Below are 17,646 nucleotides of genomic sequence, written 5' to 3' on the forward strand. Positions count from 1 at the left end.
TGTCTAATCTTTGGCTGAAAGGTGGAGTTCGAGAGTGGCTTCAGTTCTGAGTTAGCAGGGTGTCCGGGGGCCATAGTCCTGGGGGTTCCTCCAGTCTCTGTCAAACCAGTAAGTCTGGTCTTTTCTTTTGTGAATTTGATCTTTGTTCTACATTTTTCTCGCGCTCTGTCTGGGATCAAGTAGTCCATTTTCATTTTATTTTATGAAAGTTTTGATCTGTAATGGATTGGAATAAAACACTGGTCCCGTAACCCTATTGGTTTGAGAACAAGTGGGCTAGATCAACAGCTTCCATCGTTGGCACCTCAGTAAGCAGAGTGTGTAGAGAATTTGAGCTTCTTATAGTTAATTCACTGTCAGGTGATTGTTTAACGTATTTAGTTTTTAAAAACATAGTATTGAAATACTTGCTACCTACATTATATTTTATGCTGGACTAAATTATTTTAGGAAAGATTTGGATACATATACAAGTTGAAATTAAAATTAGAAAAAGAGATAGAGGAACTGTCTAAAAATTAAAACTAGAAGGAATACAATGATTTCTAAGGTCTGTCATCTAAACTCTTGAGATTTTATGATCAATATATAGTACTTAGAAAGCTCTTTTGGTACCAGCCTTTGCCTCCTACCAAGTGTTGCTTGTGTATGCTGCCAGAAATTACACCATGTTATATTTTTTCCTGTCCCTTCATCTGCCTCTGGTAGGACACAGATCCTGAGAATAGAATATAGTTGTTTGAGGAAAACTATTATTGCTTATTGATGATAACCTGGGAACATTTATGATCATGCCCATATTAGAAGCCTACCATTCCCTATTGACAGATGATAACTGTCATTACCCTGACTTAGAGCCTCATTATCTTTATTATGTAATAGAGGTAACTTAAGAGCTATGCTTTAAGACAGTTAAGAGAAGATTTAAAAATAAGGACCATGTTTGAATACCCCCTAGTTAGCGCTTTAAGTACTTCATTTTATTACCTTTTTAGATGTGGTACTAAACTGTTTTCTGGATAGTTAATTGCATAGTAAATTTAATATAGTCATTTTAATAAAATAAGTGAAAAAATAGTGGAAATGTAGAATTATGTAGTAGTAGATCATAAAATAACTATTTAAAACAAATTTAAACAAAGGACTTCATTGATAGTGACTCAGCTCTTTCCCAGTCATCTCTAGCCAATAAAAACAATACAGGGAAAATGTCCCACTGACAAAGTATGTTCTTGGATAGGTGTTTGTTAACATGCTTTGGTTTTGATATTGAGTGCATGCTTTAGTAATATTAACAAGTGGTAAATGTGTTGAATTATTTAACCATCATAATAATGATAACTGAAGATGCTTAAGTCTTATTATTTGGTAAAACATAAAACCGTATAGTTCTGAAAGTTTATCTAATGATCATTTAATATTTGATTGATTAGTTAAAAAAATTTTGAAAGGTATCTGTACAGTACAACGATGATAGGTTTTAGGTCATGTGAATTATAATTTATATTTTTAGTGATTGTTAAAAATAGCAACAATTGAATTTATGTAATAATATAAAAAAGTAAGGCTTTTGAATACTTCTGGGGGTGAAAAAATATTTTTTGTAGGGGGGGGTGTGGAATATCAGTTATATAGTAACTATAAATTGGCTTTCTTTTATTACTTGGAATTGAATTATTAGTAAATAGACAAACTAGATATATTCTAGAACCAGTCAGTACCTATTGGGGAACAAATGGGGAGGGTTTTCTCAGCAGTATTCTCCTTTAGTTTGGTCAAGAAATGAGGACTGCGTTATGTAAATTGTTCTTACTGGCGCCAGCTAGCTGGAACTGCAGTCTGGCTGTGCAAGGGCAGCAAATAATATGTGTCTTGGATTTTTTGTTTGGAATGTATAAGGATTCAGCCTTTTGGACTGAAAGAACAATGTTGATGTAATAGAAAAGGAATAGTGAGACTTCCACATTTGACAATGAAAACGTGGGATAGTGAGAAGCTAATAAGCTTGTTAAGTTTGTAGTTCTGCTTGTAGAGATTTGTGCCTATTGATACTATCTGGTAATATGTGGGAGGTACTTAACTTCACACGGTTGCAGCAGACCTAATAGTTGGCGGCATAGAAAGCAGCACAAAGAAGTCTGATTCTAGGCTTCTTGGAACAGTGATTTGGAAGATGTGCTTTGTGTATTCTGTACTGTCTGACTTTTTTGGCTTTTTTGGTTAATGAGATGTTTGCTGCACTAACTATACAACAGATGTGAACTGTTTGAAAGGAAATGTAATATGTAGCCAACCTACTGTATTCCTGTGTTTTCATGAATATGAACCAAATAAAGAATTTAAAAATTTAGACTCAGGAAGGCTGACCTAGAAATCTGCTTAGCTTGTAATGTTCATGCAGATGAGCTAAGTACTGAAGAGGAAGTCTTTTTCACATCATCAAGCTGCCCACAGTAAGAAAGATGTTCACCCCCTTGTCCCCCAGGCTGCTCAACATTGGAAAAGTTCTTTGTTTCTAGTTCTAGAAATTCCAGGATTGGTAGTGTGTTTAATGTTAATTTTCAGGAGAATTTGAATGCCATATTTGGATTTGGTCTTTTAAAAAATATTATTTTCATTTTTTCAACATGTCCTCAGGTTTGAATTGAAATGAACCAACAGTGGGCTTCATGTATGTATACTACTCACATAATAAGAATACTCACATTACCTAGAAATGTACCTAGAAATGAAGTTTATATCTCTTCATTGTATTCTGTTGCTGTGTTCTCAGTTACAGTGACACCAACTAGTACATGCAGAGAGATGACATTTTGTAACCTTATGTAACTGTAAAGTTTTAGTGTAAATATACCACTTTGTATTCACCATTAAAAACCAAACTGCTTATGTTTTCACATTTGGCTCATTAAAATAGATCGTGCGTATTTATACATATAATGTGATCAAGTTTTCCGATTCCACTTTTATCCTTTCCATACCCACATATTTTAAATTTGTCATCATTTTAACAAAGTGAATTTAAGAGTCTAAAACTAAAATGAATACGTTAATTAAAAATTCCGCTGAATCTAATATTTTATTTCTCAAACTGGATGAAGACATGTGTTATACATTGTTCTCTTTTTGTATGCCTGAAATACTGCATAAATAAAAATAAACTTCCATTAAGATAAAAATACAGAACTGTATAAAGATCATACAACCATTATTGTACAGATATGAATATATATGCTTATAGAGAAATGCAAGTCTTTGTATCTATTAATATCAATAAAGCCAGAGATTTAATATACCGTTGATTCCTTTGATGGAATAGTTTTTGAGGGCTGGGTGTAGGGAGGTGAGTAAGTAGAAAGAAGAAGAGAGTCGTGGTGAGGTTAGCTAAGAGAAGAGGAGGAGAAAACGAATTATATCAAGCAGTTCTCTGCTCTTTGCCTCTCTCTCTAGAAGTTAAACAACAGGCTCTTCAACTTAAAAGTGTTAGTTTTAGGCGGGACTTCCAGTTCTCTAGATTCTGAAAGTGGATTGATCATTTATTACTACATGGTTGGCTGGGTGCTTAAAAACTGGAGGCCGACTTTGATAGAAGCCATGCATAGTCATGTTTCAGGGGCATGAACTGTTGCTTTTTGATAGTATTGCTTGGAGGCCATTTTTTTTAACTTGTTTTAATGTATGTTCTGGTAAAGTATAGCGATTTATATGTGTGTGTGTATTTCATTCTTGAACAATTTCACTAGAATTTGAAAAATGGTGATGGTAGAAAGAAATCAATTTTTATTAATGTGTTTGAGGTTAGATGGGGAGAAGGTCATGCTTCTCTTCATGAGGAGGACAAATCAATTGGAAAATATTTTCAAACTCCTCTTGAGCCTTTGTACTGTTTGGGAGAATGTTGGGCTGGGAAAATAGTTGAAACCCACTGACTGGCTTTTGTATATAGAAAAGAAGCAAGGAGTTATTAGACCCAAACTGAGGAATTTATTGAATACTGTTTAATTTGATGATCGTGGCAGAGAAAGATGAGGGAAAGCAGGACAGAGGAGCCTTCTGTATGTAGACAAATAAACCTTAAAGGAAGCGTGTAAGACAAAGATAAAAGACATTTAAGGATAGAGGTGTATAATATTCGTTACTGTTGAACCCACATGTGAATGATACAAAATCTTAGGGATAAAAGAGTTTTTAGTTTTTGTTCCTTGTAGGCCACAAAACTTACTTAGCAAGCAGTACGGAATCATAGAATCTTGGAAGAGAAATGCACCTAAGTGGTCAGGTAGTTGTAACATCACACTTCACACAGGAATCTACTGTTTGGTACTACTGACAGGTAATAATCTAGTTTCTGCTTCAACATTTCTAATGAGAAAAGGGGAGCTTAATTTTACAAGGTAGTTCTGTCTTTTGTTGGGCATGTTGACAAATTTGACATTTGTTGGTTTTAAGATAAAAGCCTGCATTTTATTGATTTTATTTTTGCCTTCCAGTCTGACCTTGTGTCTGTCTTTCTGTCTCTGCATCCTTATCTCTTTTACATGACAGATCTGCAGTATTTAAAAGAAGCCATTAAAGTTCCTTTGTGTTTTCTAGACTAAATATCCTCCATTTTCCAACCATTCTAAATGCAACACATTTTCCAGATCGTTCTTCAGCATGATCATTCTCTTGTTTGTCCAACAGTTTGAAAAAGTCCCTCTTAATGATGCTCAGAACTAAACATAATACTCTAAAATTATCCCCCTTCTCCTTGACAGTATACTTGTGTTCTACAGTTTAACTTTGTAGTAACATTTTTGGCAACCACCTCACACTGTTGAATTTTATTGAGTTTGCAATAAGTTAAAATTCCTTAGTCTTTGTGACATAGTCTAATGACAAACTTGAATATATTTGAATATTTGAATCAAGTGTATCATCTTGTATTGTATGTAGGTGTCTCCTTTATAATTTCTAATATTGCATATCATGCTTTTCTCTCGATCCTCGTTGTTATTGTTTCCCCCTTTTAACAGTCTTAACAAAGAACTTGCTTTTTGTTTCATTTATTGCTTGCTGTTTTTTTGATTACTCATAATTTTCTCTTTATTTTACTTCATTGTTTGGGTTTACAGTTTCCCTCCTTTACTAACTGCCATGGATTGAATTGTGTCGCCCCAAAATTGTGTTTGTCAGTTTGGCTAGGCCATGATTCCCAGTGTTGTGTGGTTCTCCATTTTGTGGTTGTAATTTTACATTAAAAAGGATTAGGGTGGGATTGCAACACCACCCTAACCCAGGTCACATCCCTGATCCAATGTAAAGGGAGTTTCCCTGGGGTGTGGCCTGCACCATTTTTTATGTCTTGTAAGAGACAGAAGGAAAGGGAAGCAAGTGGAGAATTGGGGACCTCATACCACCAAGAAAGGAGCACCGGGAGCAGAGCATGTCCTTTGGACCTGAAGTTCCTGTTTAGAGAAGCTCCTAGTCCGGGGAAAGACTGATGATGACGAGGACCTTCCTCCAGAGCCAACAGAGAGAAAGTCTTCCCCTGGAGCTGATGCCCTGAATTTGGACTTCTAGCCTACTAGACTGTGAGAAAATAAATTTCTCTTTGTGAAAGCCATCCACTTGTGGTATTTTCTGTTAGAGCAGCACTAGATAACTAAGACAGAATTTGGTACCGGGAGTAGGGTGCTGCTCTAACAGATATCAAAAATGTGGAAGTGGTTTTGAAACTGTGAATGGGTAGAGTATTGGCAGCAGCAAAGGACCACCAGCAACAGGGAACCTGCAGTGGCAGAGGAGTGGCGGTGGCAGAGAACCCACAGCAGCAGAACCAGGAGACCAGTGCGAGACGGCGCTGGAGCCAACCCACGGAGCGAGAGAGCTGAGTGCCTGTGCACACGAGGCTTTCTGGTGGAGTGGGGTGCTTCCGGGCACTTATTAGTGGAGCTGCTGAGCTTTGGAACAATTGCCCCAGCAGGGCAGATGTGGGCATGAGGCCTGAGGGCCAAGAGGCCACAGGAAACAGAAGCAGAAGCTGAAGAAACAAGGGACACAAGAACCGAGCTGCCTCAGTCTCAAAAGGTATGGCCATGACCCCAGGGGTTTCAAAAGGTGGAGCCATGGCCTCTGGTGTTTCTAAGGGTGGAGTCGCCACTCAGATGGGCTGGAAGAACGGTGCACCTAAAGCCAAGGGAGCAGAATTGCCGTCCCAGTGGGTCTGGAAGGTGGAGCTGAAGCCCAGGGCTGAGGGGCCTCCACTCAGAATCTGGAGAGTGTGGTCAATACCTAGAGTCTGTAGGGCAGGGCCATTGTGTAAATTGTCTCAGAGAACAGAGGTTTATTTTCAAAGCCTTGAGGGCTAATGTAATGTGTTCTGCTCACTTGCTTGGTGCCTGTTATCCCTTCTTTCCCTCCAATTTCTCCCATTTGTAATGGAAATGTCTAGCTTGTGCCTGTTCTGCCATTTACTTTCGGAAGCAGATAACTTGTATTCTAGATTTCACAGATGAAGAGGAATTTTTGGATTTTGGATTTGGAGTGAAGACTTTTGCTGTGATATGATGAGATGAATATGTTTTGCATGTTGCAAGGATGTGATATTTTTGGAGCCAAAGGGTAGAATGTCATGGATTGAATTATGTCCCCCAAAAAATGTGTTTGTCGATTTGGCTAAGCCATGATTCCCAGTGTTGTGTGGTTGTCCTCCATTTTGTGGTTGTAATTTTATATTAAAAAGGATTAGGGTGGATTGTAACACCACCCTAACCCAGGTCACGTCCCTGATCCAATGCAAAGGGAGTTTCCTTGGGGTGTGGCCTGCACCACCTTTTATCTCTTGTAAGAGATAAAAGGAAAGGGAAGCAGTGGGAGCAAAGTTCCTGTGCAGAGAAGCTCCTAATCCGGGGGAAGACTGATAATGACGTGGACCTTCCTTCAGAGCCAACAGAAGAGAAAGCCTTCCCCTGGAGCTGACACCCTGAATTTGAACTTCTAGCCTACTGGACTGTGAGAAAATAAATTTCTGTTTGTGAAAGCCATCCACTTGTGGTATTTTTGTTAGAGCAGCACTAGATGACTAAGACACTAACATTTTGAGTTTTTTTATTTTAAATTAATATTTGCATTTAAGGCTATCAGTTTTCCTCTTGAGTATCATTTTGGTTGAATACCCTAGGTTGTATTCTGTTTGAGCTTTGTTGTTGTTATTTTACCATTGATTTTCTCTTTATTAAGATTTCCTTGCCACCACACAGTCAACATTAATGTATGTTAGATGTATTCATGAAAAAATAATACTCTGGGTTTGCTGGGTATACAATTTGTCTTAGTTACCTAGTGTTGCCATAACAGAAATTAGCACAAATGGATGGCTTTAAAGAACAGAAATTTACTATCCTACGGTTTTGGAAGGTATAAGCCCAAATCAGGGAATCGGCTTTAGGGGAGGGTCCTTCCTTATGAGTAGTCCTGGAACTCCTTGATGTTCCTTGCCATTGCTTTCCTTGCAAATAGGTCCTTACACGGCATCTGTCTTCCCAGTGTGTGTGTGCGTGTGCGCATACATACCTCTATTCTGTTTTCATAACACACCTTTCAGAAGTCGTTAGGTTTAGTATCTACCTACTCTGGTATGAACTAATTAACGAAAGAGAACCCCTATTCCCAAACAGCAGGGTCACATTGTCAGGTACAGGCGTTAGGACTGTAACATAACTTTTTGGGGGACATAATTTTATCCATAACACAATTCTATTTTCTATTATTCTAACATGTTAATTGGAAAATGTATTCTTAATTACTTGTTTTATTTATCTATAGATTTTAGAAAAGGTGTGCATCTCTATTTGTGGATTTATTAGTTTTTTCTGAAAAATTTTAACCTGTTTCTACTTTATGTGATTTGAAGGTATTATTATTATTAGGTACATCAAAGGTATGTGCTTCTAGTGGATTATACCTTTTATCAATAGAAAATCACTTTTTTTGTCCTGGTACTAGGGTTTCAGTTTGATTTCTGTTTTATATGTCATGTATAGGTTTTATGTATACTTACCTGCTTTTTGTTGTTGTTAACATTTGCTTACTGTTCTGTTTTCCATCCCTTCATTTTCAACCTTCCTATGCTATTTTGTTACAAGCATATCTCTTGTTTAGAGCGCATGTCTGACAATATTTTTTTGGTGTTATTTTACCTAGTTTAAAAGGCACTGGGTCTTTTTTTGGTTGGTTGTTTTTGGTTTGTTTTTTTCTGTCCATGTTCTGCAAACCCTAGATCCACTAGTTCCCATGCTGTAATTATTTGGGATTTTAGTTCCAGAATATTAATTTTAAAGGTAATGGGTCATTAATTATTACAACCCGCCTATGAGTTTTACTTGTTTCTTGGCACATCACTGTTTTCCCTTATCTCACTTCTTTCTCAGGGTTTTTCATGTAGTCTATCTTCATGTAATTATTTTAGCAAGTGTCTATTTTTTAGTCTGTGCTCAGAAATAATATCTTTATTTCTCCATCCTTGTTGATTGGTAGTTTGGGTGACAATAGAAGTTATAAAAATAACTTCTCCCCTGAACTTTGAGGGTATTGTTTTCTTTTAGCATTTAGTATTGCTGATGACAAGTCTGATGCCAGTTTAATTCTTATTCCTTTGTAAGCAAATTATTTTTCACTCTATCTTAGTTGTTAGTATTATATTGGTTCTCTGAAATTTTATCACAATATATCTAGGTTTCAGAAGTTTTTTTTTTGCTTGTTTTAATTTAGTCTGCTTTGGTTTTTCAGTAATGCTTTGTCTTGGAAAACTTGTACATTTTTTCAGTCCTATGAATTTTTTTTTCTTGTTTTCTTCCTTCCTTTTTTTCTCAGTTCTCTGTTTCTAAAAATTCTTTTTAGTGAAAGTTGTTGCTTCTCGGGATATCTACATGTTTCCTAGCTTTTCTGTTTTTCCTTTGTATACCATTCTGAGACAACATCTGGTCTTGATTAACTAGATTACTTCAATTGTGTCCATGCAGCTTTTATTTTGAATTTCCAAGATTTCAGATCTGCTTGTTTTATGGTGTGAAAACATTTCATATGCCTTCAGGATATTAATATATATTTTAAAATTCCTACTAATTAGCTGTTTTTTTAGTTTGTAGGTTTTGCTACCTACTCTTTTTTTTTTTTTGTATTTTGATTGTACTCATTTTTATATCTGAGATTTCCTGTTTAGGTGGGTGCATGCTGACTCAGGTAATTGTGAGGGGTGAGAGAGGTACTGGCTGAATACAGAATATGTGGGTAATTTGTTTTTTGGATGGTAGCCTCCCTCTTTCATCTGGGGCTGTTATTAGTTTGTATTGCTGTTTGTCGATATTCATAAATGTCACTGCTCTCCTGGCTTAGGAATAGCATGGAAAAGAGAGGGGTAAGTCAGACAAGTTTAACTGTTCAAATACAAATTACATGCATGTGTTTTCATTGTGAAAATTGTAACTGGCATATTAAGTCTAGGTGAAAATCTATACTTGCTAGTCCTTTGTCTCTCCCAAGTGAACTGCTGTAACTAGTTTAGCTTTTATCCTTCTAAATTTGGTTAGCTACTGAGTGCATTAACCATTTATACTACCCAGGGACTCTGTTACTATGTCTAAGTACTTTTTATTTATTACTTCATTTAATTCCCATAACATTTCTATAAGGGTAGGCATTATTATCATCTCAGTTTCATAGATGAGGGTATTAAAGGAAGAAGAGGATAACTATCTTTGAAAGGTGACTTAACCAGGAAGTGGTAGCGCCAGTATTCAAAAAGGTATGTCTGGCCCTAGTGTTTGCACTCTTAATTACTAAGAGTTATGCAACTGCTTTGTACACTTATGTAAAAACGTCATGGCAGAGGCTGCTGATCTCCTCTAACTTCAAAAGGGGAAAGGAGAATTCAAGATCAGCAGTCCAAGGCTGATTCCAATGAGGTGGAGGTCAAACATATCTCCATCCTCCAACCTTTTTACCAGTTTTGACACCAACCCATGGCACTCTTTGCTGGGTTTGATAATTTGTTGCAATGACCGCATAGAACTCACAGACTTTACTCACAATTATGGGGTTTATTAGGGAAATAACAGGTTACAGTTCAGGATCAGAAAATACTTATGATACAATTCTTCCATCAGGACAGCCTCTTCTCAGCTGTGCTTGCAGGCAGGCCTCTCTTTGGTCCTTGGTCTAGCATCTGTCTCGCTGGAGCAAGTGTTACAAAGTTCTTTAGCTCTTCGAATAAGTGCCTGGGGGCACCCTGCTCCACTAGTAAGCCTTGGTCCAAAGGTCTTCAGCGCTCTCTGTCCTGTGGGCTGGGAAGCCCACAGCGCCATCTCCTGCCGGTCTCCTGGTTCTGCTGCCTCTATTGCCACTGCTTCTTGCTCTTGGTACTGCTGCGCTGCCATCTCTCGCTGTTTTCCATGTCACAGCTCCTTTCTCATTCTTTGTCTCCCTTTAAGCCTAGCGGGATAGCAAAACTGACCAATCCCCTCGTTAGGGTTCCATACACCTTATTTGCATGGTCCCACCCCCACAAGGCTTCCATGCACCTTATTTACATTATTAGCAAGCTATCCAATCCCCTTGGTGAACTACAAGCACCTCATTTGCATAGTCCCATCCAGTCATTTGGTGGGAATTATAAAGACTTTGACTAGAAGGGCCATATTAAGTAATTCACTTCACCACAGCTTAATAATGTTTTTCAGAGATCTTTTCATTTTTCATGCCCATGAAAGACATCTACCATGTTCTTGTTAACTCTCATAGTGTTCTTTAGCAGGTGCTACAGTATTTTTTAATTCTCTTTGTGATGGAAATGTTTGTTTGCGTTATTACAGCAGTGCAGTAAGCATTCTGATATATTCTTTTTTTAAATATGTGAGTATATCTTAAAATAGATACCTTGAAGTGCCTTGGTGTATCAAAGGGATTCACCAAAACCAAAAAACCAAACCCACTGCCATCAAATCGATTCTGACTCATAGTGACCCTACAGGACAGAGTAGAACTGCCCCATAGAGTTTCCAAGGGGCACCTGGTGGATTCGAACTGCCGACCTTTTGGTTAGCAGCCATAGCACTGAACCACTACGCCACCAGGGTTTCCCAAGAGATGCACAGTTCTTGTCCATTTGCATTTAAAAATGGTTATGAGAATCCACTCTTTTACCACAGCGTATGCGACTACTCACTTCTGTACATTGTTGCTGACTTTAACTATTTGTCAGTCTAATGTATAAAAATATATTTTCCTTTTTGTTTTGTCGTCTTCTGTTTATTAGTGAAGTTGAATGCCTCTTGGTTTTATGAATTGCCTGTTCATTTTTCTTGAATTGTCTGTTCTTTTTATTCACTGATAGGTGTTCCTTTTTATCCTAGATACTAATTCTGTACCACTCTGCTTTTTATCTTTCAAATATTCCTCAAAATTTTCTGGTTACTTGTAGTACTTTCTGTGCCTTTTCAAGATTTTTCATTATTTTATGTTTAGTCTGTTCGCTATTGTACTCAATTGCTATTTTGATCCATTATCAACCATTTATTTCAAGATCCATTTCTTCCTTGATAATTTGTGAAGCTTTCTATATCATATATTACATTTTTTATTGGTTGTGTCTGTCTGTTGGATAATTACTGTACTCATCTTTTTATACTTATGCTTTATTGATTTGTCGTATGCTGTCACATCTGACAGGGCAATGATCATTTTTTTAAATTATTTATTTTGTTGTTGAGACTGTACACAGCAAAACATAACACCAATTCAAGTTTCTACATGTACAATTCAATGACATTGATTACATTCTTCGAAATTGTGCAACCACTCTCACCCTCCCTTTTCTGAGTTGTTCCTCCCCCATTAACATAAAGTCACTACCTCCTAAGGTTCCTATCTAATCTTTGGAGTTGTTGTTGTCAGTTTGTTCGCATATAGATAGTTATTAAAAGACCATATTGCTTAAGGCAAACATTCTTTACTAGTTAAGCTCAACTATTGTTTGGTTTTAAGAAGACTTCAGGGGATATGTTTGGTTTAAGGTTTAAAGATTGTCTCAGGGCAGTAGTTTAAGGGGTTCATAGGGCAAGCATCATTTTTCATTACTTTTTATTTTTATTTTTTTTCCTATTTTTATTATTTTCTTTACAGATTAACTTTAGAAAGTTTGTCGTGATATAAAAATATCTAGAATTTTGATTAGAATTATGTTTAATGAGTTTTATCTAGGAAGAATTGATGTCTTTCCCACATTGAGTCTTATATCCATTATAGCTCTAATTCATGTACTTATGTAGCTTTCAGTAAATGATGATTTTTTTTTTCATATCTGTTATTCTGTTATTATTCCCAATACCTTTTTCTTATTATTCTGGATTAAATGTTTTCATCATTGTATTTTCTGATACTTGCTGTTTGAACTCTTACTGGTTTGGTCAGGATTTCTAGAACAACATTGAATATAGTTTCACATTCTTTGTTCTTGTTTTTAATGGAAATGCCTATGGTGTTTTACCAATAGATATGAAGTGTCCTGTTGGTTTTAAGTGGTCTTTATCAGCTTAAGGAGTGATCTTTGGCCGTTAGTCTTAATTTTTATCAGTGAGTAAGTGTTGAAACATATTCAGTGCCTTTTCAATTTCTTTTGAGAAATAGCAATTACTTTTTATTCATATTTAACCTTTTGGAGTTGTTAATAAATATCCTAGATGCCTATTTATTTATTAGAGATCTTTAAATTTGAAAAACAGTGCAGTTTGATGTAGAAAAGTTGTCTCTTTTTAGTAGTTAACTAGGCATATGGGAATAAAGGAATTTGAAGGAAATGTGTAGTTTCTTGTTTCCTGGCCTTAAGGATCCAATATAGAAAGTCACAGTAAATTCCCACAAACTGTTACCTAGTCTTTCCAAGGGCTGTTCTTTGTACAGTATATTTATTGAGTCAGTTGTAATGCCCTTACCAGTGACTAGGTTGATCATATTTCTTCTGTTTACCAGCAGAATATTTTCAGAATCTTTATCTTAACGTAGAAAAGATAACAAATTTAAAAGACAAATGTAGTAAATATTTGGAAATACCAGAATAAGGTCCTTGATCTGAATCTGAATTCTTGAAAAGAGCGTAATAGTACTTGGTGGCTTATTGTAGTTATCATTGAATCTCCTTGGTATTTTTCTTTTTCTCCTTTTTTTTTTTTTTTTAAATTCTGGAGGCTCTAGGCTCAGTTAAATATTTTCATGTGGCAGAGAGCCAGATTTCCAATAGCCTTGAACTCAGCGTGTTGCTGTTGCTTAGCAACTACTTGTGAAGTCTTGTGGTTATAACTGAATTATAAATAGGGTTATGAGCAGAAGTGCAGTTGATATTGATATTGGAAAGAAAAGCATAAAACTCCCTATTCCCCTTCCATTTGAATTTGAGTGATTATGCGGAGTCAGTTTTCAGAAATCTGGCTCATAAAAATTGGGATTACTAACCTTATCAGGAAGATAATAAGGGCTGTGTAGACGTCTTTTTTGTAACTACACATTTAAAAGCATATTTTTGGTTATTAAGATTAAAGAGTCTACATTGGAGACATGGCAGTTAATGGAAATTAGAGAACTTCTAATTTTCATGGTCATTCATGCAGAAAGATATCCATACATTGTGTTGTTATTTTGTGCTGTCGAGTCGATTCTGACTCATAGCAACCCTAGAGGACAGTGTAGAACTGCCCCCATAGGATTTCCCAGGCTGTAAATCTTTATGGGAGCAGATTGCCAGGTCTTTTCTCCCACATAACAGCTGCTGAGTTTGAACAACCGACGTTTCAGTTAGCAGCTGTGCGCCTATCCATGGCTCCACCAGTGTTCCTTCCATGTATTTTGTACTGCATATGTTTCTCTTCCACATTTACATTAAAATCTACAGGCAGTAACACTTTAATCTTAGGCTGTATTTTTCAACTTTTAATGACATTGTTCCTCTAGAGTGTCTTCAAAGTTGTCCTGTAAGTAGGGACCATATGGGCACTTAATAAATATTGAATACATGAGTAAAACAATCTGTCTTTAATAGAGCAGTACATTTTGGAGTGGAATTTAAAACAAATTTTATTTAAGGTTCAAAACTTGAAGGGTCCTTTAAAATATTCTCATTTAATTTTCTTATGTTTCAGATGGAAAGCTTTAGACCTAAAGATGTTAAATGATTTGCTTAAAATCTCCTAAACACTGGTCTTCTGTTTTTTCTGCTGCAGCATGCTCCTACTAATGCATATCTAGCAATTCTTTTCTTTTTGCACTCATTTCATCAGTTTATACAACATCTAATTGAATTCTGTAATTTGTAATAAAAATCTACAACTGAATTCAATAACAAGCACAACTAATATTAACAGTTTTAGGTGAGAACAGAGTACTGTGAACTTAAAGGGTAGCCTTTAGCTTCCAGCTTTTGGTATATTGTGGATATCAGTCAATATTTTATTTATAGAATGGATGGCTCATTTGGTATGATGGTTAGGAGGAGGGAGATTAACAGTTTCCAAAGAATGGTTTTTTTTTTTTTTTTTTTTAAATCAAAGTGATCATAAGTTTTGGATAAAGAAACTCTGTATTTTCTTAATTTTCATAAACCTTTTTTTCTTTGTCGTGGTGAAACTACACATAACAAAACACACCATGTCAACAATTTCTACATGTACAATTCAGTGATGTTGAGTACTTCAAGTTTGTGCAACCATTCTTGCTACCCTTTTCCAAATCATTCCACCACCATTAACATAAACTCAATGCCCCCTAAGCAAAAACTTCCTCTTTTCTCCCTCTCCCAGCAATGATAGCTATGAATAGTCTTTTATTTCTGTATATTTGCTTATTTCATGTAAGTGAGATAATATTAGTATTTGTCCTTTTGCGGCTGACTTATTTCGCTGAGCATAATGTTTTAAGGTCCCATCCATATAGTGACTTGCATCAGGAGTTCATTTCTCATTGTAGCTGAGTAGTATTCCATTGTGTGTATATACCATATTTTGTTTATCCATTCATCTGTTGATGGACATTACGGTTGTTTCCACGTTTTGGCTGTTGTGAAAAGTGCTGTAGTGAATACTGGTGTCCAGTAGTCTCCGACAGCCCAACCTATGAAACTAAACTTCTTAGGAACTTTTGCCAGAAATAAGTAAATTCTGTTCCTACACATTATTTGCTAGAAAAATTTTAGAGTGGGAATGTAATTTGTTTTCTTTTTCTCCCAGGGGAGATGCTGGTCCATTCTGAGTTTTATTTCCAGTAGAGATCTTACTGTCAAAAAAGTATAACTCTTTAAAAATTTAGCTTGTTTTTTTGAAGTATAAACTAAAGAAGGAAAAAAAGCCTGGCAGTCTACTTCCAAAATATCAGCTGTTGAAAACCCTATTCTGAAGTACAGTTCTACTCTGATACAAATGGATGTCGCCATGAGTTGGAATCGACATCCACTCGACGGCAACAAATGACAGACACTTAAAGAAAGACTTAGACTTCTACATCTGGCTGGAAAAGTTGTAGAATAAATAATTTTAATTAGATCTACAAGTAAGGATAATAGACCAGCAATATTGCTTAGCTATAAAAGTGAAAAATAACAGACACAACGAGAAATTTGCGTTTCCTTCAGGATGTGGAGGAAGATTCGAGAGCTTCCTTTAGTTATGTTCATATTAAAGTTAGATCTCTGTACATGTAAGCTAGGCCACAGAACATCTGGCTCTCAGCTGCTGTTTAAAATGTGGGAGAAGAGTGGGAGAACAATAGAGAGATGGAGCATGAAGTTCTTAAAACGCTCTGAACTTCTTCAGAATATTTTAGTTGCTGTACTTATTGTTCTAAGGTGCCATTGATTACTCGGTCCCCCCCAAATTCAGATCGCTATGTGATGAGATGTGTGGCTGCTTTGAGTAAGGTTCTGCAAACCGCATACCTTTCTATTTTTCTTGAAATAAAACTGTTCACTGTAAGTTAAAAAAAAAAAATTATGACTTCTTTAAGTACTACTTAAGAAAATATGAATTGCTGAGATTAAAGGGATATTTTACTTAAAACATGTCTGAAATTATCAAAGAATTTTCCCCTTGTAGTGTATTACAAAAAAAATTGACCCGTTTGTGGCATGTTGTATGTTGTTGTTGTTGGCTGCCATTCAATCGGCCCCCGACTGATGGCAACCTTGTCCACAATGGATTGGACCGTTGTGATCCATAGGGTTTTTATTGGCTGATTTTTTGGAAGTAGATTGCCAGGCCTTTCTTTCTAGTCTGTCTAAGTCTGGAATCTGCTGAAATTGACTTGATGGCAGTGGGAGTAATTGTAATTCATGGATTAATTCATATTGCTTTCCTTTGTGATGAAGATAATAGTTTATTTAAAAGTTCAGATAAGTACAAGGTCTATGTATGTAGAAGATGAAGGTTTTAGGTTTATTTTAAAGATGTAAATATAGTTGTTATTATATTCTGGGCATTCAAGTCACATATGAATGTTACTAAAAAAATTACGCTAAGCTACTCTTCATCCAGACTGTTTAAAAAATAACAATATTTGAATTTTTTGAAAGCTAGTTTAAACTTGATCTTAAAATCTAGCCATGATTAAGTGTTTACATGAAAAGCATTAGTGGATTGCTCATTGGATTTTTACCCTTCCTTCTAATGGAGCTCTTTTTGTTACTTAAAACTGTTTTATGTTCTGTATGTTTTAAAGGCATTGTTTTAAGCTTTATTTGTGATTAAATATTTTAGACTTTCATAGTGTGAAATCCGTGAGTTCATTCTGCATTTTGGTTGTTAACAGATAGTGACCAAAGAACACATTTAAAAAATTACCATTTCATTAAAATAGATTGATGGTGGGTTTAATGTAAGAAATACACAAAACATGTGCTTTGATAAGTATCTTTTGTTTTTACTGGACTCTATAGCCAGATTTTTATTTCAGCAGCTATAATTTAAATTTTTTGAAATTAAAAGATTTCTTTTTTGTTGTTTTGGTCATTTTTTATTGGTCTGTAATCTTTATAGTTACTGTATCATACTGCACATTGTTTGCTGTTTCTAGGAATTAAAATCTACTTCATAGTAAATTCGTAATATACAAAGAAACATGTTTATTAAACATTATTAGGTTGGGAAATTAAAGTGTAGAAATACATTCTGTATTCTGGGTAACAGAATAAGAAATTTCAAGCATCGTCAACTTTAACTTTACCTCACTTCAGGAAAAATGAGTAATCAAAAATAGCAGTGGTATACAGATTATATTTTTGCGTGCTTTTTTTTTTTTTTACTTTTATTTGATAAGAGCAAGAAAATAATTTATTTTCCTCAAACTGATAGGAATTATTTGACTGGGCAGACAGTTACTGAATGCCTACTGTGTATAAGACATTCACTACTGTATATTGGGAGACGTTTGTGTTGAAAAATGAATAAGGCATAATTTCCACTCTATTTAGCGGTCTGCTTTGATAAGTTTTTTAATCTTTGTATTTTTAGTACACATTAAACAGTTTTTTACCTATAACTCAGATTACCAAATAATTGAGGGAAAAAATTGCTAGAAAAAGTACAGTACTGCTCAGATTTTGAGAGATTTTAAGCCATAAGTATATTATAA

The 17,646-nt window shown here is 35.6% G+C and overlaps 1 protein-coding gene across 2 annotated transcripts in view; it reads left to right on the top strand.

Moving 5' to 3' along the window:
* Positions 1-17,646, top strand: part of ATF7IP (activating transcription factor 7 interacting protein) — a 121,109-nt gene that overhangs the window by 32,758 nt on the left and 70,705 nt on the right. The window lies entirely within an intron of this gene.

This window comes from Trichechus manatus, unplaced genomic scaffold (assembly GCF_000243295.1).
Source record: "Trichechus manatus latirostris isolate Lorelei unplaced genomic scaffold, TriManLat1.0 scaffold00184, whole genome shotgun sequence".
Lineage (NCBI taxonomy): Eukaryota > Metazoa > Chordata > Mammalia > Sirenia > Trichechidae > Trichechus > Trichechus manatus.